At 47.0% G+C, this 22,073-nt stretch overlaps 1 protein-coding gene across 4 annotated transcripts in view; it reads left to right on the top strand.

The window, feature by feature from the left end:
- FANCI (FA complementation group I) overlaps nt 1–22,073 on the top strand; it is a 1,757,660-nt gene that overhangs the window by 378,139 nt on the left and 1,357,448 nt on the right. The window lies entirely within an intron of this gene.

Here is a 22,073-nt window from a genome sequence, read left to right as displayed (position 1 = left end):
AGTATATACAATGTGGAGATGGTCACATAGGTGCCCGTTCAGCAGGGTGCTAGTATTGGTTAAATAACCATGTCTTTAATTGATTCTTGAATCTGGAGAAGGAGGTCTCTAATTTGAGGTTGATGGGGAAGAAGTGCCAGTGTTTGGGTGCTAAGACCTGGTAACTACTGCCTCCTGCTCTGGAGTTGTTGTACCGCGGTACCACAAGGAGATGACTATCATTAGATCTCAAGGTTCTTACATTTTCTTTTTTCTGCAGGGTGTTGTTCAGATAAAGGGGGGCTGTTTTTGCCAGGCACTTATGCGCAATGCAGAGGGATTTAAAGATGATCCTAGCTTTGATGGGAAGCCAGTGGACATCCTTCCTGATCTTAGAGATAAGTTCATATTTTTTTATTCCTAATGCTGCCCTAAGGGCTTTGTTTTGCAGGAGTTGCAGCTTGTCGAGGTTGGTGTTGGAGGTTCCTAGTAGAAGAACATTACAATAATCCAATTTTGTTAGTACCAGGGCTCTGGCCAAGGTAATACAATTGGTTGGTGTCAAGAATTGCTGACGTAATGCAATCAGTTTGGCTGTGTATGCTGTGGAAGATGACAGAGAGTTGAGATGTCTGGTCATGTTGAGGTTAGCGTCAAGCTGGACGCCTTGTGTTTTTACCTTCTTAAGGACTAGGATAGGAGATCCATCTATATTAATGGATTTGTAATCTGAGTGGAGTGTCGTTATTTTGAGGGTGATCCCACGATGAGAATTTCTGTCTTCTCGTCGTTGAGACAGAGACTATTTAATGCCATCCAGTTTTGGATGATAGCATATATTTGGTTGATGACGATGGTATCCTGGGCATAGTTCCCTGTGATGGGTATGAGGATCTGGGGGTCATCTTCAAAATTAGTGTAGATGACACCCATCTCGTCGAGGGCAGAGAAGAAGAGTTTGGTATAGGCATTATAGAGTGTCGATGAGAGACACGATCCCTGGGGTACTCCTAATGGAACTGGTATGGGATCAGCGGCTTCCTTCCCTATGGCCACTCTGGATGTCCGTTCAGCAAGGAAGGGTTTAACCCACATCGTCGCATCTTTGGAGAAGTTAAAGTCATTGGCTAGTGAGATGCACAACTTGTCATGGTCCACAAGGTCAAATGCTGCGGATAGGTCTAATAGCAACAGGATGCAGAGTTTTCCTTGGTCCCTAATGTTGTCCATCTGGCTTTTTAGGTCTAAAAGGGCCGTTTCTGTGCTGTGGTTGGGCCTGACTGAAACCTGATTATCGGTTCCTAGGAGTTGGTTCTGTTCGAGATGAGATTGGATCTGAGTGTATTCTATTTTATCTATGAGTTTGAGTAAGAATGGAACAGTTGTTATTGGTTGGTAGGAGTTGAGGGGTCCAGGGTGTTTTTTTTTTTTGAGGGGGTGACCCAAGCATTCTTGATGTTGGCTGGAACTGTATTGGTGTTAACAGAGGAATTGATAAAATGATTCAGTGTAGGTGTGAGAGTGGATGAACAGGCTTTCACTAGTTTTACTGGCACGCTATCTCCTTTGCAATTGGAGGCTTTTAGTTTGGAGATGGTGTTAAATACCATTTCTTGTGTGACTGGGGAGAAGCGGAAAGAGGGGTTGGGATTTTCAGTGCGGATGGGAGGATTGTTAGCCAGGGCAGAGTTTTTGTCAACTAAGGCCAGTCTTTTAGTGGAGATTTTATTTTGCAATAGGTCAATTTTAGTCGATAAGGCATCCTGAATGGTGGTGCACCACTCTTTGCTGGAGTTGATGGGGGTTGTGCTTGGGGTGGGAGTTTCTAATTCCCTGAGAATGGAAAAGAGTTCTTTGGAGTCTGACGTGGCATTGCTAATGCGAGCGTTAAAGCCATTGGCTTTGTGTGCGATGATAGCTGTTTTATATTTTTTATTTGCATCCTTAAATGCTTTGGCTGTCTCTGGGGTAGGACGTTTAGTATGGGCGTGTTCATAGGCACGTTTAGTTTTTCTTAGGGAGGCAAGTTCTTCATCAAACCAGAAAGGTTCTTTTTTGTCAGTGCGGCGTATTTTGGTTATCAGAGGTGCAACTTCATCAATGGTAAGGGTGAGGCACCTGTGGTAGTAGTCGGCAATGATACTAGGGTCATTGCTGGTGACTAGGTTGGATTCAAGCGTTTTGATGAGGATAGGGGTGAAGCTTTCTACTGTGAGTTTGCGAGCATTTCTAGCTTCAATTGTGTCCCTGGTATTAGACTTGGGAGGAGGGAGTTCCTTACTTATAGTAGTAGATTCTGTGTAATGGTGGTCTGTCCAATTGAGGGGTGGGATTGAGTCAATAGTGAGATTAAGTGACAAGATCCAATCCAAGGTTCTGCCCTTGACATGTCTAGGCTCATTCACCAGCTGGGTGACGTTCATGTCTTTGAGCGCTGTGTAAAGTGAGGTGGCTTTGAGTTCTTTGTCATCATTGAATCCTAGATTGAGGTCTCCAAGGATGATGCATTTAGTATTGGGTTTGATAAACGGTGTGAGCAGTAGCGGGATATCTGTTTCTGGCAGGCTATTGGAGCTAGGTGTTCTGTATATCACTACAATATTAATTGTGGTTTGATCGTTAAGGGCGAGTTTGACTAGCATGATTTCATAGCCTGGGATGACTTTGATGGGGATGAGTCTGATTTGTAAGTTGTTCCCTGCTATAATAGCAACACCGCCTCCTGAGGTATGCGTTCTGTCTCTTCTGTATATGCTGTATTCAGTTGGTATGGCAAGGGTAAGTAAGGGTGCTGAGGCTTGGTGAAGCCAGGATTCTGTGATGATTAGTAGGTCAAAATTTAGTTCAGTAATTAGATCATGAATTTCAATAGCATGGGTTCCTAGCGATCGGGCATTGATAAGGGCACTTTTCAGGTTGGTTGAAGGTTTGAGGGTTGCTGTTTTGCCAAATTTCGGCATCTGTGGCTGGGGAGGATATGTGTTTCTGATAGTTAGGGGTGGGAGGTACCTCTTTTCCCTTCTTTTTTTCTTGCTGGGGGTTGTTGTAAGTGGGTATTTTAGGTATGCTACGTGAAAATGTGGGGTGCACAGTAAGAAACTTGGTGGTAGATCTGAGGCGAATGATTCTGTTAAGTCCAACAATGGGGTTGGTATCTATTGAGAGCATGTTGGATGGGGTAGGGTCTGCTATTTGGTTAGGAGCAATGCTCTCGTTAGGAGAGTTAGAGGTGACAGTGGTATTATGCCCTAGTTCAGAGCTTGTTTGAAATGGTGGCATGTGTGGGAGTAATGGTGTTGGGCAAGGTATGGGGTGGTGCCTGGGACATGCCTGTCTGGAAAAGCCATTACTGAATATCAGGAAATGGTTACCTGTGCATGGTATAGTGTTGGGTACAACACAATAAGGGAACATAATGATGATTAGCAGAGCTATCTGCCGTTTGCAATTGGGCTGAATAGAGGTGGGTTGTGCTGTGATAGTGTAATTCAATTATTCTGAAGCTAAACGCTCTGAGGGCTATGGCCATAGCACGGTGGGCAAAATGGGCTAGATACAAAGGACTACTTGGTCTGATGCGTGGACTAGGGGAACTGTGATGTAGGTGGGTGGAGCAGTGGATATGAACCGTGATACTATCAACAGCATGAGCTAAACTAGAGGTGTACAATGATACCGTCAATAACATAAACTGAGAGGGAGTGCTGCAGATAATGCGCTGGAGTGCTACACAGGGGTAAAACTATTATGATATCAGACATAAGCACTAAATTTGCAATACCGGCGCGTTACAACGTTCATTGACGAGAGGTAGACCTAGAGATTTTGGAACAGTGTTATTGTTGACAAGAAACGAGCTAATTATTTTCTGGTGCTAGTGGCCTTAATACTACATACTGGGCAATAGCAGGTCAAAGCAAAGGATCACTTTCTGCTAACTTTCATTAGGTAGGCACTTCAGACAATGTGTGCGAGATAACGGGATACATTGCAGGCAGTAGATAAGGGTAGAGGGCGTGACAATGCAATACGATATGTAAAGGTTTGAGTTGTTACAGTACATATTATGACACGCAGGAGCAGGGTACAGGGAGTGTAGTGAATTGTCCGATGTAAATGACTTCAGGCAGGTTTGTGCAGCGTTAGGATATTGAGGGAAATAGTACTTACTTAGCGGTAAGGGCCCCAGGGCTGCGCAGCTCTCTGCGGCCCGACGCGGACAGGCGCAGACGGGCCCTTTTCCTCAGCCCTTCGCCTGAGGCTGGCTTCCTCCTTCCGGTCTGGGGGCGGGTGGATGAATGGGCGTGCAGCCAATCAGGTGTTGCGTGGCGCTAAATTCAAAGATGCTTTCTTTGTCAGTGCGAGAATGCTCATCGCAACCATTATCGTTGTGTGCAGGATGGCTTCTGAGTATCGCGGGAAGCACAAAGTGAGCTCGATGGGGCGGCAAAGCTGCTTATGGCAGTGCTCAGGTGCCTGAGGTCATGGCAGTGCAATGCTGATGGTCATCTGTGGCTATTCACCCTCGTCGGGTGAGGTGGGTGCATGGGGCTCGTCGGTGGCCGTGTGCAGCGGCACGAAGAGGTGTAGAAGAGAAGGCTCCTGCCCTCTCCTCCCAGCTGGTGGGCTGTGAAGGAACAGAAAGGGGCACAGACAGGCGCTTTTCCTCGGCCCTTCGCCTGAGGCCGGCTTCCGCCTTCCTGTCTGGGGGCGGGTGGATGAATGGGTGTTCAGCCAATCAGGTGTTGCGTGGCGCTAAATTCAAAGATGCTTTCTTTGTCAGTGCGAGAATGCTCATCGCAACCATTATCGTTGTGTGCAGGATGGCTTCTGAGTATCGCGGGAAGCACAAAGTGAGCTCGATGGGGCGGCAAAGCTGCTTATGCAGTGCTCAGGTGCTTGGGTTCAAGGCAGGGCAATGCTGATGGTCATCTGTGGCTATTCACCCTCGTCGGGTGAGGCGGGTGCATGGGGCTCGTCGGTGGCATGCAGCAGCACAAAGGGGTGTAGGAGAAGGCTCCTGCCCTCTCCTCCCAGCTGGTGGGCTGTGAGTGAGACCACACTCGAAATTATAATATTTACTCATTATACTATCTACCCTATCTCTATCTAAATCTGTGTTGTTGTCAGTACGTGCCCTCCTTTCTGCCATTTTTCCACCTGGAGGGGGCGATATAAAATTAAGTGAAATGCATATGTTTCATTATTACTCACATTAATTTCTCTCATTGTCATTACAAACATTTTTTATTTTAGTTACTATTTAATTCATTATACTTTCAATATACATACTTCTATTCAGCTACTGTCATTTAAATTGTATCAACATAAACTCAACTTTTCATCACAGAAAATATAAATAATGATAGTCCCCTTTTTCGTGTATAATGTCAGTTATTATAATGCGAGAGACAGATGAAGCGAGAGATAAGAAGAGAAACAGAGAGACAGTTAAAGGAAGAGAGAGAGAGTTCTGTCACTCTGAATTCTGTCCTTTTGCTTTTTGCACACCTGTGTTTTATCCACTTACAACTTTGTTGCTGTTATTTTGTTCACATTGAGGGATTGCACTATAGCGTGCTCATCTCACATCCGACAGATGCACCCAATATTTCAATCCCTTTACCTTAACAGCTTTGGGTGTGCAATAGATAACCTCATAAGGCCCATGAAAACTTTGCACGTACACATTTTCACCTGGTATTAATTGACCCTTTGGGCTGTCCTGTGCTGGCATTGTAGTATCTGTCTCAGCATTGTGTGAAGGGTGGCGGGATCTGTTTTGCTATGCTATGCACTGCGTGTGTCAGCTGTGTAAGGTATTCCTTAAATTCATCCCCCAGCACTGTGACAGCTCTGTGAGCGTCTGATGCTCTGCTTACTGGGGAAAGTGGCGTATGGATGTGCCGACCCGTCACTATTTCGTGCAGGCTCAAATGATGGTCTTTACTTGGTTGCGTTCTGAGTTGTAACAGTGCTAGGGGCAAGCAATACACCCAGTTTTTCTTAAGCGTGTTACACAGCTTCTATAGTTTGCTTTTGAGTAGGCCGTTGATTTTTTTCTACCACCCCATTAGCCATTGGGAGATAAATCGAACATAATTTGTGGTTGACACCCAGTAAGGTGGTAACTTCTTTAAATAGATCGTTAACAAAATGAGTGCCATTGTCTGATCTTATTACGTCATATATGCCCCACCTTGAGAAAACCTCCCGCACTAGGAACTTTGCGGCACACTTCGCTTTCCGGGTGGGGGCATGGTCCGGCTTCTACCCATCTTGAGAATGGACAAACTAACGCAATCAGAAATCTTGCTCCATTACATCTTTCCCCCATATCCGCGTAGTCAATGTGTAGCTCTCTAAATGAGCCCACAGGACGCAGTAACGTTCCTCGCAACGTCCTTAGGGTAATTCCTGAACTGTATGACTGGCACGTTGAGCATTGTTGTGAATTTTGAATTTTGAATGTTGTAAATTTTGACAAGTGTTCCCGCAAATTCGGAACAAAACAATGTTCCTGTATCTCAGCTGCAATATGTTGTTTAGTCACGTGTGTTGGGAAGTGTAGTTGCTGAAATGCTATTTCTAATAACTCCACTGGCATTACTACCTTCCCTGTTAGTTCCTGTATCCATATTAAATCAGTTGGGGACTATTTACAACCTCTCTTCCCCCAAAACTCTTGTTCTTCTGTAGGTGCACGTTTTTGGAGCGCTATTATTTGGGCAATTGGTGTGTGGCTGTATCCCTCCTCTTGTGTATCTGCTTGCGGAATATTGAAATACGCAGCCTCTTTCGCTGCAGCAGCGTCGGCTGCTGCGTTTCCCAATGAGATTGCGTCTGTGTTGTTAGTGTGGGCTTGGCACTTCACCAACGCTACCACTGACGGTTCTGCTAGTGCTTTTATTAGTTCATTCATTAGGGCTGTGTGTTATACTGGCGAACCATCTGCCCTTCGAAACCCTCTTCGTCGCCATCGTGACAACCCTGAATGCACTGTTGTTGTAGTATATGCTGAGTCAGAATATATTGTGACAGCACATCCTTTGGCTGTGTGCAACGCTTCAATTAGCACGGTCAGTTCTGCTGCTTGAGCTGAGTAATGAGGGGAGGCGTTTCTGCACGATAATCTCATACCCTTCTTCCATTCTTGCAACTTCCGCCCCCACATGCTTTTCTCCTGTCTCACTCTCTATTGATGCTGACCCATCTACAAAGTATATTTCCCCCTCCTGTAATGCATTTTTACTCGCTTTGGGAATATCATCTTCCTCAACTGTACATGGTTCATGTAACGCTCACCTGATTCCTACGGAGGCGCTGATCTTGGCAGGAAGGTGTCTGTGACTCGAAAGGTGATGTGCAGAACCCGATGGGCTTCTGGGGTCGAACCTCTTCGCACTGTGTGTCGAACTCGTAGGGTGAGGTTTCTGCAGGTGAAAGAATATGGGGGGTTAATGGTCTGGGTTGTTCAATGTCCCTATTCCTCTCTCTCCCTCTCCGTAGAGCCCCCAGGTCAACGTGCTCACCTTAGATAGGTGAATGCTGGGCTCTCCATCTGCGTCGGGCGCAGGGCGCTGTTGCCAGTTCCTTCACTGGTGAAACATAGGCCTCTTGGACTCAGAAGACCGTTACCGTCGTTAACTGCACGAGCGGTGAGTTTCCAGACACCTTTTTAGTCTTTATAGTCTTTAGGTGCAAGGCACGTTAACATTGAACAGGACTTCGTATAATGCTTTTCTCCCTTTTGTCTTGCAGGACTCTTGAGGAAGATGGAGTGAAGCACCTGGAAATGCGTGAGTAAATGCAAGCGCTCTAACTGTCTTTTCCCTTGCAGCGTAGTTCGTGCCGAAGAGACGCCGGAGTATTGCAGGCGTTCTATTGCGAAGAGCGCGATGGGCGTAAGTAAATACCTGTCTGTCTCTTCTTTTGTCTTTCAGAAGTTGGTTTGCAGCGCCGGAGTCCGCGGAATGTCCGTAAGTAGATACAATGCTTTTATCTCCGCAGGCGGCGATGCAGTGTGAAGAAATCCAGAATTCACGGAGTGCCGGTGAGTAGTGACAATGCTTTTATCTTCGCAGGCGGAGGTGCAGCGTGCCGAAAATGACCGCAGCCGAGGGATCAGGTGAGTAGCACTGCGAGTTAAGGCTGCCTTGCTAACCTGCTGTTTCTTGTCTCTGCAGGTGCTGCTCTCGACTGGATGCAGGAATGGTGAGTATGCTTCTTGCAGATTCAGGATCGTAAGAAGAAAGGCTGGAACAGACTCGGTGAGCCTTCTGCTGCAGATGCAGAATAACGCGAAGCACGTTTCGTCTATCGGGTGTGGTTTAAATAGCCTTGGAGTGATGAGGCGTCTTCCTCCACGGCCCCGCCTAGGTAAGAAAAGAGTTCAAGTTCCAGAAGCTTTCCAGTGCTGAATCCAGGGAGTGGAGCTTGCCCCACCCAGGTAAGAAAGTAGTTCCTGTTCACAGAGGACTTCTAAGAGGCTGGTAAGTAAGCAGCATGGTCTGCTGCAGGAAAGTCCACCCAAGCATCTGCACACATATTATGAGCCCGGCGCTTCCAGTGCCGGGACCGATGATTCTGATGAGCCTGGTGCCACCGGCGCCAGGACAAGGTCCAAATGGTTCCCGTGGGGACCGGCTGGTGCCTAGGATTTAGGGGCCTGCTTCCAAGGACGTTGGGCTGGTCCTGGCTCCTTGGAAGCAGTGATCATGACAGTACCCCCCCTCAAGGCCCCTCCTAAGCATGTCTTCTCCGGGGGTTTTTGGCTTGTCGGGGTGATTCAGATGGAATCTCTTGACCAGACGAGGTGCGTGGACATATTCTGAGGGTTCCCAAGACCTTTCCTGGGGGCCGTATCCTTTCCAATCAAACAGATAATATAACTTAGATTTGGAGATCTTGGAGTCTAGAATGTTCTTTACTTCGAATTCGAGTTCTCCGTCTACCAAAACAGGTTCTGGGAGTTCAGTCAATCGGGTTTCTGGTTGTACTGGTTTTAATAAGGAGACATGGAATACTGGATGTATTTTCATATGCGCAGGTAATTCCAATTTGACCGCCACAGGATTAACTATGGTAGAGATGGGGTAAGGTCCAAGGTATCTCGGGTTGAAGGTGCGGGGTCCTTTTAGAGGCAGGTGCTTAGTGGATAACCAGACCTGATCTCTTACTGCGTAGTGAGGGGCCTCTTTACGGTGTCGATCTGCTCCCTTTTTGACTTGAGCTTTAGCTCTTTGCAGATGGGCAGTGGCTTCTTTAAAGGCACGGGTAATCTCAGAGTGCAAATGATCCACAGCAGGTGTTTCGAATTCTTGGGGAGGATCCAGATTAGAGGTTCTAGGATGATGTCCGTATAATAGGAAGAAGGGAGTCTTCCCGGTTCCAGAATGAGTCGAATTGTTGTAAGCGTATTCAGCGATCCAAAGAATATCCTTCCAAGGGTTTTCAGTTTGTTGGAGCATGCAACGCAGATATTGCTCTAGAGTCTGATTTGTCCTCTCGGTTTGTCCGTCAGTTTGGGGATGGTGACTGGTTGAAAGTCTTACATCAATTTGGGCTAGACGACAGCAACTTCGCCAAAAGTGGGAGATGAATTGACTTCCCCTATCGGAGATTAAAACCGAGGGAAAACCGTGTAACCGAACAATGTTTTCTAAGAATTCTCGGGCCAATACCGAAGCCGAAGGTAGGCCCTTCAGGGGAATGAAGTGAGCCATCTTGGAGAATAGATCCACGACTACTAAAATGGTATTATACCCTGAGCATGGAGGTAAGTCCGTGATGAAATCCATGGACAGGGTATGCCATGGACAGGGAGGAATATCCAGAGGGTGTAAAAGGCCGGCTGGTTTCTCCTTCTGACTTTTATTCTGGGCACACACACCGCAGGAGATTACAAAGTCTCTAATATCCTTCTTCCATGATGGCCACCAGAAATGTCTCTTGATCTTTTCCATGGTTTTGGTAATGCTAGGGTGACCCTCCATTAGAGAGTCGTGATAACCGGAGATTACTTGTTGTTGTATTTTCTCACAGGGCAAGTACAATCGCCCTTGGAAATATGGTAGGTCTTGATCTACTGAGAATCCTTTTCCCTTTAATTGCCAGTCCTGCAAATCGGCCGGAGTTAGGAGTGACTTGACTGTAGTCTTGATGTCTTCAAAGGATTGAGCGCTGACCAACCCCAAAATCCTTTGTTCTGGGATTATGGGTATTGGTTCTGGATTGGTCAAATGTTCATCTACTCCCATCCGAGAGAGGGCATCTGCTTTTCCGTTTTTACTGCCGGATCGATAAGTAATTAGAAAGTCAAACTCAGCCAGAAACAGAGCCCAGCGAAGCTGTCTGGAAGACTGAGCTTTGGCCGTCTTCAGATATTGTAGATTGCGGTGGTCAGTCATTACGGTGACTGTGTGTCTGGCTCCCAAAAGATAAAGCCGCCAGGCTTTAAAGGCCGATCTGATAGCTAACAGTTCCTTGTCTGTAATTGAATAGTTGATCTCGGAAGCCGAGAATTTGCGGGACCAAAAGGCTACTGGATGTAATTGGTGTGTGACCGGATCTCTTTGTGATAACACTGCCCCCATAGCAAGACTAGAAGCATCCGTTTCCACGATGTAGGGGAGTTCTGGGCGAGGATGTTTTAGAACAGGTGCAGAAATGAATTTAGCTTTTAAGTCCTGAAAAGCTTGTTCTGCTTCAGTAGACCATTCAAAACGTTTGTTCTTCTTTAACAGAGCGGTGATGGGCTGGACTATCCGAGAGAATTCAGGAATGAATCTGCGGTAAAAGTTAGGGAAGCCTAACATGCTTTGAACTCCTTTTACCGAGGTTGGTGATGGCCACTTGATGATTGCATCGACCTTCTTTGAATCCATATGAACCCCATTAGGTGACAATATGAATCCCAGGAACTCAACTTCAGTTACGTTGAAAACGCATTTTTCAAGCTTGGCAAAAAGGTTATGTTGACGCAGTCTCTCGAACCTTTTTAACGTGTCTCTGATGTTCCTCTTCAGATGATGAATAGACAAGGATGTCATCAATGTAGACAACAACACACACATCTATGAGTTCTCTAAGGACATCGTTCATAAAATACTGGAAAGCGGCAGGAGCGTTACAAAGTCCAAAGGGCATCACTTGATATTCGAATAGCCCATACTTGGTGCGAAAGGCCGTCTTCCACTCATCGCCTTCTTTTATTCGTACCAAGTGGTAGGCTCCTCTGAGATCCAACTTTGTATATATACATGCTTCTTTGACTTGGTCCAGGAGTTCAGGGATCAAAGGTAACGGGTATCTGTTTTTAACGGTGATTTGATTCAGGGCGCGGTAATCTATACAAGTTCTAAGGTCTCCTTCCTTTTTCGGAACGAAGAACAAAGCCGAGGAAGCTGGAGATTTAGAAGGACGGATAAACCCGTTAGCTAGGTATTGGTCCAGATATTGCCTGAGGTGAAGATTCTCTGGCTCGGTGAGGGCATAAATCCTTCTGCAAGGAGGAGTTGTTCCGGGTATCAGGTCTATTTGACAGTCGTAAGACCTATGAGGAGGCAGGGTGTTAGCTTGATCCTTCCGAAAGACATCTTGGAATTCTTGGTAGTCGGGAGGTAATGTGGGAACCTCAGAAGAGATTGCCGCCACTGAAACTTCAGGCCGAGGATAACAAGTGGTAAAACATCCTGGAAACTGAACCGTCTTTGCTCGCCAGTTGATCTGAGGATTGTGCTTCTCTAACCAAGGGATTCCCAGAATGATCTGGAACTGAGGGGCCTTGATCACATCGAACACGATTTTCTCCCGGTGTCCATCTTGGCTCACTAGCGTCACTTCTTGGGTGGCGTGCGTTACTGGTCCGGAGGCTATCTCCGTGCCATCCACTGTAGTAATGACGTCTTTTACTGCCTTAGGGACAAGGGGTAGATTCATCCTTGATGCCATTTCACGGTCCACATAATTGCCGATTGCTCCGCTGTCGATGTAAGCTTCAATTGCATGCAAACGATCCGGACGTGCAGGACTAATGAGGACCATGGGCACCACGAAGTGCGAGGTCACGGGACAGATCTTAACGCTCGGCAAGAGGACCTCTACACTTGCCGGGCTAGGTCGTTTCCCTGCTCAGAACTTGAGGTACTGGAATCTGCGGCTCCTACAGCCTTCTTAGCTGGTTTCACTGGACAGTCTCAAAGAAAGTGCCCCGAGTTTCCGCAATAGAGGCATAATTACAGCTGTCTTCTTCTTTCCCGCTCCTTTTGGGTTAAAGGACCTTTCATCCCCCCTATTTGCATGAGTTCCACAGTGTCAGCTCCCTTAGTAGAAGTCTGTGGTTTAGAAAACACTCGGGTATCAAATTTAGAACGATCAGCCTTCCTGTTCTGTAATCTGTGGTCCAATTGGACGACTAAGTCAATATAGTCTGAACATTCTTGTGGAGGGTTCACAACTTGAGCTAACACATCCTTGAGCTCTCCACGCAGGCCTCTGTAGAAAAGCGTAATTCTCTTATCCTCGGGCCATTGAGTTTCCACTATGAGTCTGTTGAATGAGGCTATGTAGGTCAAGAGGTCTTGATTACCCTGTCGTAATGAAAGAAGTTCATTGTCCAAGGCCTGCCCTTGTGCATGTCTTGCAAACAGTTTCTCCATGCTGGACTGGAAGGCCTGGAAATCATGTAAAACCGGATCATCCTGGGTGACTAAAGGGATCGACCAATCTGCGGCGCTGCCACTGAGATAAGAAAGCACGAAAGCCACTTTGGTCTGGTCTGTTGGGAATGCAGCTGGTCGACATAAGAAATGTAAGCGGCACTGGTTGAGGAACACTGCAAATTTCTTTGGGTCACCAGAAAAACGTTGGGGCGGAGCCAAGGGCACATTACCAGGTAGATTGATTTGCACTGGATTTACAGATGATGCAGAAGGATAGCTTCCTCCTGGAGCGGGCAGAGGTGTCTGTCCTGCCTGCGTTTGTAGCAATTGCCTAGCGAGGTCCTCTGTTCGCTCCTTGGAAACTATCAGTTCTCTTCTTAGAGAGCTTGTTTCCTGACGAGCTGCATGTACTTCTGCTCTTAATTCCCCGAGCAACTGGGCTAAGTGATCAGTGTCTGAGGTTTCCATTGCGCCTGGGTAGGAGTTTTGCGGTGGGCTTCGCGTTCTGTAACGCTCACCTGATTCCCACGGAGGCGCTGATCTTGGCAGGAAGGTGTCTGTGACTCGAAAGGTGATGTGCAGAACCCGATGGGCTTCTGGGGTCGAACCTCTTCGCACTGTGTGTCGAACTCGTAGGGTGAGGTTTCTGCAGGTGAAAGAATATGGGGGGTTAATGGTCTGGGTTGTTTAATGTCCCTATTCCTCTCTCTCCCTCTCCGTAGAGCCCCCAGGTCAACGTGCTCACCTTAGATAGGTGAATGCTGGGCTCTCCATCTGCGTCGGGCGCAGGGCGCTGTTGCCAGTTCCTTCACTGGTGAAACATAGGCCTCTTGGACTCAGAAGACCGTTACCGTCGTTAACTGCACGAGCGGTGAGTTTCCAGACACCTTTTTAGTCTTTATAGTCTTTAGGTGCAAGGCACGTTAACATTGAACAGGACTTCGTATAATGCTTTTCTCCCTTTTGTCTTGCAGGGCTCTTGAGGAAGATGGAGTGAAGCGCCTGGAAATGCGTGAGTGAATGCAAGCGCTCTAACTGTCTTTTCCCTTGCAGCGTAGTTCGTGCCGAAGAGACGCCGGAGTATTGCAGGCGTTCTATTGCGAAGAGCGCGATGGGCGTAAGTAAATACCTGTCTAATGTCTCTTCTTTTGTCTTTCAGAAGTTAATTTGCAGCGCCGGAGTCCGCGGAATGTCCGTAAGTAGATACAATGCTTTTATCTCCGCAGGCGGCGATGCAGTGTGAAGAAATCCAGAATTCACGGAGTGCCGGTGAGTAGTGACAATGCTTTTATCTTCGCAGGCGGAGGTGCAGCGTGCCGAAAATGACCGCAGCCGAGGGATCAGGTGAGTAGCACTGCGAGTTAAGGCTGCCTTGCTAACCTGCTGTTTCTTGTCTCTGCAGGTGCTGCTCTCGACTGGATGCAGGAATGGTGAGTATGCTTCTTGCAGATTCAGGATGCAGGAATGGTGAGTATGATTCTTGCAGATTCAGGATCGTAAGAAGAAAGGCTGGAGCAGACTCGGTGAGCGTTCTGCTGCAGATGCAGAATAACGCGAAGCACGTTTCGTCTATCGGGTGTGGTTTAAATAGCCTTGGAGTGATGAGGCGTCTTCCTCCACGGCCCCGCCTAGGTAAGAAAAGAGTTCCAGTTCCAGAAGCTTTCCAGTGCTGAATCAAGGGAGTGTAGCTTGCCCCACCCAGGTAAGAAAGTAGTTCCTGTTCACAGAGGACTTCTAAGAGGCTGGTAAGTAAGCAGCATGGTCTGCTGCAGGTAAGTCCACCCAAGCATCTGCACACATATTATGAGCCCGGCGCTTCCAGTGCCGGGACCGATGATTCTGATGAGCCTGGTGCCACCGGCGCCAGGACAAGGTCCAAAAGGTTCCCGTGGGGACCGGCTGGTACCTAGGATTAGGGTTAGGGGCCTGCTTCCAAGGACGTTGGGCTGGTCCTGGCTCCTTGGAAGCAGTGATCATGACAGTTCAGTAATGAATATAGCTGGGTTTACGGTCTTGCATCGCACCACATGAATGTTTGGGCTCGATATTATAATTTCATAGGCTGTTGCCCTTTGTGTTGTTAATGTAGATTTTGAACGTTCTAAATTTGCAAAGAGTGAGTGTTCTGCATATAGTGTCACTGAGCATCCCATCACAATGGTGGCGCTTTTTTCTATTGCGAAGGCTGCTGCAGCGAGAGCTTGTTCGCATGCGAAGTGGCCTTGCATTACTGAATCTAGTGTACCGCTGTAGTAGGCCAATGGCTTGTGACCTAATGATGTTTTCTGGGTCAAAACTGCAGTCATTAAAATGACATTGCAGTGTGAGAACAGGTAAAATTCCTGATCATAATCGGGGTTCGCCAAAACCGGTGCGTGTGCAATGAGGTCTTTCAATTTGAAATATTGTGTCATCATCTCGTCCGTCCATTTTAATGGGACATTATTCTTTTGTGCTTCCTTGAGGGCCTGTAACAGTGGGCGAGTGTATGCTGCATAATCGAGTATACAGGCACGGCAGTAATTGCAGATGCCAAGACATTTTTGCATGTCTTTCACTGTTTCTGGTATCATCAGGTGGCGTATTGCTGCTGCTCTATCTGGTAAAATTCTCTTGCTATCTTTTGAAATCAGCTGTCCTAAATAGAGCACCTCTGCTAGGCAATATTGCAGCTTTCCTTTGTCCACCTTGTATCCTTTTGTGGCTAGTATATTTAACAATGCTATTGAGTCTGTTCTGCATTGTTCTTCATTTTTACTGCAGACTAGTAAATCATCTACGTACTGTATTATCGTGCTCTCTACATCAGTGTTGCCAAGATCTTCGTGTAAGATTCTATTGAAAATGCTTGAGATTTCACAATATCCCTGGGGTAATCTACAAAGTTCATATCTGTTCCCCCCCGCCCCTTAGCGTGAACGCTGTGAGGTACTGACAGCTTGGGTCAAGTGGTATCGAGAAGAAGGCATTCTTCAAATCTACTACTGTGAAACAAGTAGCATCTTTAGGTATGCTACACAGAATGGAAGCAGGGTTGGGCACTAATGGAAACTCCTTCTGTATGACATCATTAAGTGGGCGGAGGTCCTGGATCATCCTCCAAGCCGCCCCTTGCTTTCTTGATAGGATAAATCGCTGTGTTGCATGGTGAAGTGGACGGCACTATTATCCCTTGTTGCAGTAATGCATTTATTGTTTCTCTAATTCCTTCCTCTGCCTCCCCTGATAGTGGGTATTGTTTAACTCTTGACGGTATCGCACCTGGTTTCAGTTTTATTTTGGTGGGCGTGACCTCTTGTAAGAGTCCTACATCATGAGGGCCTGTGGTCCATATTTCTGGCAGTACCTTTTCCATGTCTTCTTCAAATATGGTGGGTGGCACATTAACACTAGCCATGAGGGGGTTGTGCACTTCCCTGTGTTGGATCATGTCACATGGCACACTTATTTCCATTATTTCCCCATCACTCTCATTTTCAGTGAACAATTCCTCATCAGTTAAATTGCGCAACAATATATTTGGGTCTCTGCATAGTACTGTTCTCCATTCGCATCCATGTGTGTCCAGTCCTATCACCACGCTATGTTTACTTGAAACCTGTACCCTTCTAGGTCTATAGACAAAATGGTGCCTGGTACAACATCTGTATTCACAATTGGGCAGGAGACAAAATCTGAGGGAACTTTCCATTCCTTTCTTGTTATCTCTGGCACCACTCTGGCAAGTACCCGGATCCCATATACGAACATGTCCATGTCTATGGGCACCCCTCTTACTGCAATTTCGTTGGTCACGGTGCTAATCCTCAGCATTGCCCTTACTGGGCACACTCCTGGGGTGGAGCACACTATCCTTCGCTCGGTAAAGGAAATGGTCATATTCAATTTACTCAGGAGGTCTCTTCCCAACAAATTTATTGGCCAGTCTTCATGATATAGTAGAGATGCTCGCACCGTTTTCCCTCCCACCGTTATGTCAAGATCTTTTCTATAAGGAACTTTTAAAATTGCCCCAGAGAACCCCTGCTTTTCCACATTTTTTCCCGAGAGCGGGAACCAGCCTTCCATGAGACACGATTTTTCAGCTCCCGAGTCCACCATAAAGATGAACTGTTTGTTGCCTATCTCCGCCCCCGCTAGTGGTTCCTCTTCTGCACGTAGGGTAGTGGATAGGACTGGACACGCAATTGCTTTCTGTGGGCTGTCCTAGTCTGAATATGTCTCCATTCCTGGAACAGAGAATACATTGTCCGCCACTACCGCTGCGCCGCGAAAAGGTGCCGGCGCGCCATTTGCATACGTTGCAAAAATGTTAGTGTTTGCATTACTCGTAGTGTTCTGCCTTGCCATTTGTTGTTGCATACCCCTCTGCGGTGTTGGTTGTTGCCTTTGTTGCATTTGTGGTTTCCTCTGCTGTGGCTCATTATAGTATTGTTCGTCCATTCCCTCCCATAGGTAACCCATAGGGATTGCCTGGGTGTGGGTGACCATACTGCTGTTCGTGTCCCATTGGGGGCTGCCCTTGGTAATATCCCATTGGTCGCATCCTGCACTCTCTCGAAAAATGTCCCCACCTCCCGCAATTCCAACATGACCCTTGTGGTCCTCGCCTCATTCCAGGCCCTCCAAATCCTCTATTTCCCATTCCTCCGAATCCCCCGCTCGATCCTCTGTACCCACATCATCCTCTTGCGGACCTTCTTTGCCACCAGGGCCATCTGTACTGCTCCTCTCCGTCCCATTGCACCTGTCCATTTGCAGCCCACGTTGCGGCCATACTTGCTGGTGTATTTCCTACCCCCTCCTCTCCTTCGCCCTGTCAGTTGGTGTTGTGGCATTCATCGCTGCGACCTTCACTAATTTATTTTGGACTAACTTTGCTTCGTCTGCCAACCTTCTCTGCACTATCTCTCTTTCTCTTTCTTTGATCCTCCTACAATGGTGTACTATTATGCTCTGAATCCCTGGCCAGCCCTTGGCTTCTATCCCAGCTATTTTATCCAAGGCCTTCTGTACCTCCTTCGGGAGTCCTTTTTTTAATTATAAAGTAGAACAAGGCGGTGGATTGGTCCCACGTCGTACCAGTTTCAGATCTCCATAGGTCTTGCACCCGAAGGATGAATTGCGTAGGCTCCTCCTCCTCTCCCATAGTGCATTGCATCACTAAGTGTACATCTGGAGTGTCTGGAAAAGTTCTCTGCAATGCATCCCATACTGACGTTATTAAATGGTGACCCATCATGGCGGTCACAGTTCATTGTAACTCCCGGGAACCCCATCTTCACCCACACAGCGCCTGCTTAGTCACCTACTGCAGACAATAGTAAACTTTTTACATCCCCTATGGCTAATGGCACTCCTGCTTGTTTTTTTCAAATGCATGTATCTACTTCCCCACCCCACCCGAAAGTGGCGGAAGAAGTTTCAATAGGTTATTCTTATCCATCTGTGCCCATGGAATGTAGTGTGGCCTCCCTGCTCCCTTGTGTATCAGAGGCATTTGTAGTTTTGCTTTTCTTCCTTTCTTACTAACCGTTCCCTTATTTGTCTTACTCACCAGCACGTTTCCTACCCTTTGCCTTAACCTCCCTTGCCACCTTGGCGCGGCTCTTTCATCCTCTTGCTCGAATTGAAATGGCAGCGGAGATCCCACTGCCTCCACCCCCTCTTCATATTCATCTAGGTCACTCCATTCCTCCTATCTCCTCTTCTGACTCCCTTTCTCCTTGCACCTCCCCTCTTTGGCTGTCTGGGGTTGCAGGTCTTATTATTCATACTGGTTTTCCATTTAAAGGGAACAGGAACTCTCCAGATTGGCACTCTTGTTCCTGCCCTTTTGGTATTGGCGGCGGGGATGGTATGGATCCCCTTGCGACACTTGGTGGAGGGGTGAGGTCAACTGCTGCCAATGGTGGTACTTCCCCTCCCCCTGGCAACATCTGGCCCCTATCACACAATCGCGTTATTTCCATCGGTGCATGTGTGAGCTGTCTATCTAAGTCTCCTGTTAGCCGCGCTAAGTTCACTGGAGGGGCACTAGTTGGTCCATATAACCCTCCTATTTCGTATGGTGGCGGGGCGGTGGCTGATGCTGTTGCCGGGGTAGCTGGTGTGGCGGACGCTGGCACATACAGGGGTTCACTGTATCCCACTGCAGGTCTTGTCAACAACGGGTAAATTCTAGTGAGGTCATTCTCTCTCGCTTTTATTGTGCATTCTTCCCCTGTCGCCCCCTCTCCTCCCTCCGGGGCATTCTCTTTCTCGGTTACTGTGTCTTTACTTACCTCGCCTTCTGTTCTGCAATTGCTTTCCCCTGTATTTCGCTAGCAGATGTGTTGAGACTAGATACAATACACGTTTCTCAAAGGACCCTCCTTCCGGCCATATAGGCGGCACACCCTCTCCTTTTATTTCCACCACCCATTGATCATGACATTTCTGTATTTTGTCACTATACAAAGGAAGGTGTTCACAGATATGTGCTAGTGGTGTAGTCCCTCCCATAATACTGTATTTCTTGCTCTTGCTCTTGCTCTTGCTTGTGTTCACTTCTTTTTCTGGGTATAGTTACACAATGTCAATCACCAAGTAACCTTCTTTCTTTAACACTTCTGTTCAATCTTATTTCACAGTCAATATAAAAAACTATCACAACCTTTTTTACTTACACCCTTTTGCAAGAATCGCAAATATTTACCAATGTAAATCACAAATTATTTACCAGTATTTCTCATCAAACCTTATTTTGGTGCATGCACAGATACTTATATACTTACTGACAAACTAACATGAAAAGAACTTCCAACACATTGACGAAAAACTTTAGCACATTGAACATGTAGCATATACCTTTCTCTTTTACCCCCTTTTTTCAATTACTCTAATTTATTGTCCCTCGTTCTTATTTTCTCACACTCCCCACCTCTGAGCCCCCATTAGGCTACCTCTCCAAGAGTTCTGCTTACACGGAAAAAGAATATTCTAAATTACTACTCTGAGTCTACTAAATATGAGACTCCTACTTTTTTTCTCTTTATTTCCACTTGTTCCCTGCACTGGTCGAGACAATGCTATGCAGCGCCGCCTTCTACCCCCCTTCGGAGCTAGGATCCCGTACTCTTTTTATCTCTATTTCCACAACAACCTAATGGCCATATAAATGATAGATAAGAAAAAGCCTCAGTCACATTCACACAGACCCTAAACTATACCGTCAGTTTCTGTTTTTATCTTCCCCTATTTTCTCTTTTACTTTGTTATACCCCTTTCCCTATTTTTCCTTCCTCTCCTGAGAATCTTGCAACCGGTACTCACGTGTTCAGTAGGGTGGTCCAAGGGCCACCGTTCACGGTCTATCCACAATCTGGTTTGCACCCCCACCAAGTCGTGACCCGCCTTGGCGAGCAGTTTTAGTTGGGTATTTGGAAAACGGGAACCCTTGGAACCTCTTGTTTGTGCGCGCGAACTGGTCAACCGCGGAGGCGATGGTTTTGTTTGGGGCGTCCCAGATCTCACCGCACTGCACGTGTCCTCTGGACACCTGTCCCAATCAAGTTGCGGGGGGTCACCAAACCTTGCATCTGCCACTGACACCGCTAGTGTGCATGCGAGCATTGGAAGCGTCCCCCCTTATTGTACGAGAAAGTGGTTACATCGTGCTGAATGTATGAGGGGGGCCTAAACAACCCCTCACTCCCACACAGTCTGTACTACAAACTTTTGGTAGTGGAGCTGAGCAGACCGGAGCAGTAATGATGTTACACAGAGGTCTACAATCACAACTGTTCAAATAAACTCTTACACTCAAGGCTTCTTTGATAAATACTTATTAATTTATTTGTCTGTCAGTTATAAAACATTCATAAGAAGGAGGCAATTATATAACACACAAATATACTTCAATACTATTTCAGAATACTTTTCAAGAGGAGTAAAAGGCAAAGATTATTAGAACATGAAAGGTTACAATTATTCTTAGACAGTTTAGATATTTTGAGTTCACCAGAAGAGTCAATTCAATAGGCTAGGCCAAAGTTAATGGGATAAAGTCTTGGATAGGATAAAGCGGTTCTGGTAGTTCAACGGAAAGGTCTCTGCACAAGTTCTCAGAAGTAGTTTGTAAAAAGAAGAATCGTATGTTGGGTCACAAGCTAATTAGGGCTGCGATTTGCAAAAGTTGCAAGCACTGCTGGGTCTGATAGTACAGCGAGTAGAGCGCTCGCTTTGACATCCATGCAGAGCCTGCTGACGCAGGTTCGAATCCCGGCAGAGCCAAACTCAGCCTTTCATCCTTCGGAGGTCGATAAATGAGCACCAGACACCGTGGGAAATAAGCAGCGCTCAGATACCTGGGAGTTCGTAGCGCTATATAAATGCACAAACATACACTTTCACTGCAAGAGATAAGTACTCTGACTGATTTCACAGTACCTTTAGAATGAAGAAAAAGATGCAGCTGAAGACTTCTGTTCCTGGCAGTTCCTGCAGATATCGCTGTTCCTGGCCCTCAGTCGTGGGTACAAGAGGGAGGAGGTTGGGGGACTCGTGCACTGTACTGGGACTGGTCAAAAAGCTTGCAGCTGTCAAACTTAGATTCCGCTACCTGTAGGTAAAGCACACAAACTGGTGTCCCTCTCTCTGGTTATTCGGTTTCCTGCAGCACTCTCAGGAAAATACAACCAGCTCTGAGATTGGTATCCAGGTGGCTTACTGTCGAGTTGATTGGTCCCACCAACTCAAAGGGAGAAGTCGTCCTTGCAGGGCTTCTCTGTCAAAATGAACTTGGCGATTCGGACCTGCAGCAGGGCTTGAGTGGGCAAACCAACGGTCCAGGAGTTGCAACAGCCGTCCTCTTCAAGCTCGTCTTCGGTTCTTTCGTTCCAATGGTCGACTCTGCCTTCCAAGCCAAGAGACTCCCCATTTATTCAGTTCTCTCCCATTCATTCCACCTAGCTGCCACTCACCCAACAGGGTGGCTGCCCTTGCTGGACAGTCAGCCAGCCACTCACCACAGAGTGCATTTGGGTCTCCGAAGAGAGTAAGCACAGGGAGTTTTGGGCACCTCCCTCACTTCCTGCCCACCCCAGACACTCGGGCACCAGAGGCGGTCTTCACTCCTGAAGCCCGCCAAAGGCGATGGAACAGAGGGACCAAACTAGTTTTGGCGCACAGAGACAAACTCTAGAAGGACCTTTTCAAAAAGAAATGATGAAAAAAGAAGACCGGGACCTGTTTTTACAGAGGGGGGCTCAGACGCCATCTTGAAAAACATGGCTCGCGCGATTTCACGCTACCGAGCTATGAATAGTTTGCGGTTGGGAAAAATCATGGTAGTTTGTTGTAAAACCACTGCCACCAGCCATTCTGAGATGAAAGGGTAGCATTTGACTGCTACATGAGTATCTCGACACAGGCGATACTAAGTAACCCCTC

This window comes from Ambystoma mexicanum, chromosome 11 (genome assembly GCF_040938575.1).
Source record: "Ambystoma mexicanum isolate Mex_15411 chromosome 11, UKY_AmexF1_1, whole genome shotgun sequence".
NCBI classification, from domain to species: Eukaryota; Metazoa; Chordata; class Amphibia; order Caudata; family Ambystomatidae; genus Ambystoma; species Ambystoma mexicanum.
This window is presented reverse-complemented; position numbering and strand designations above follow the sequence as displayed.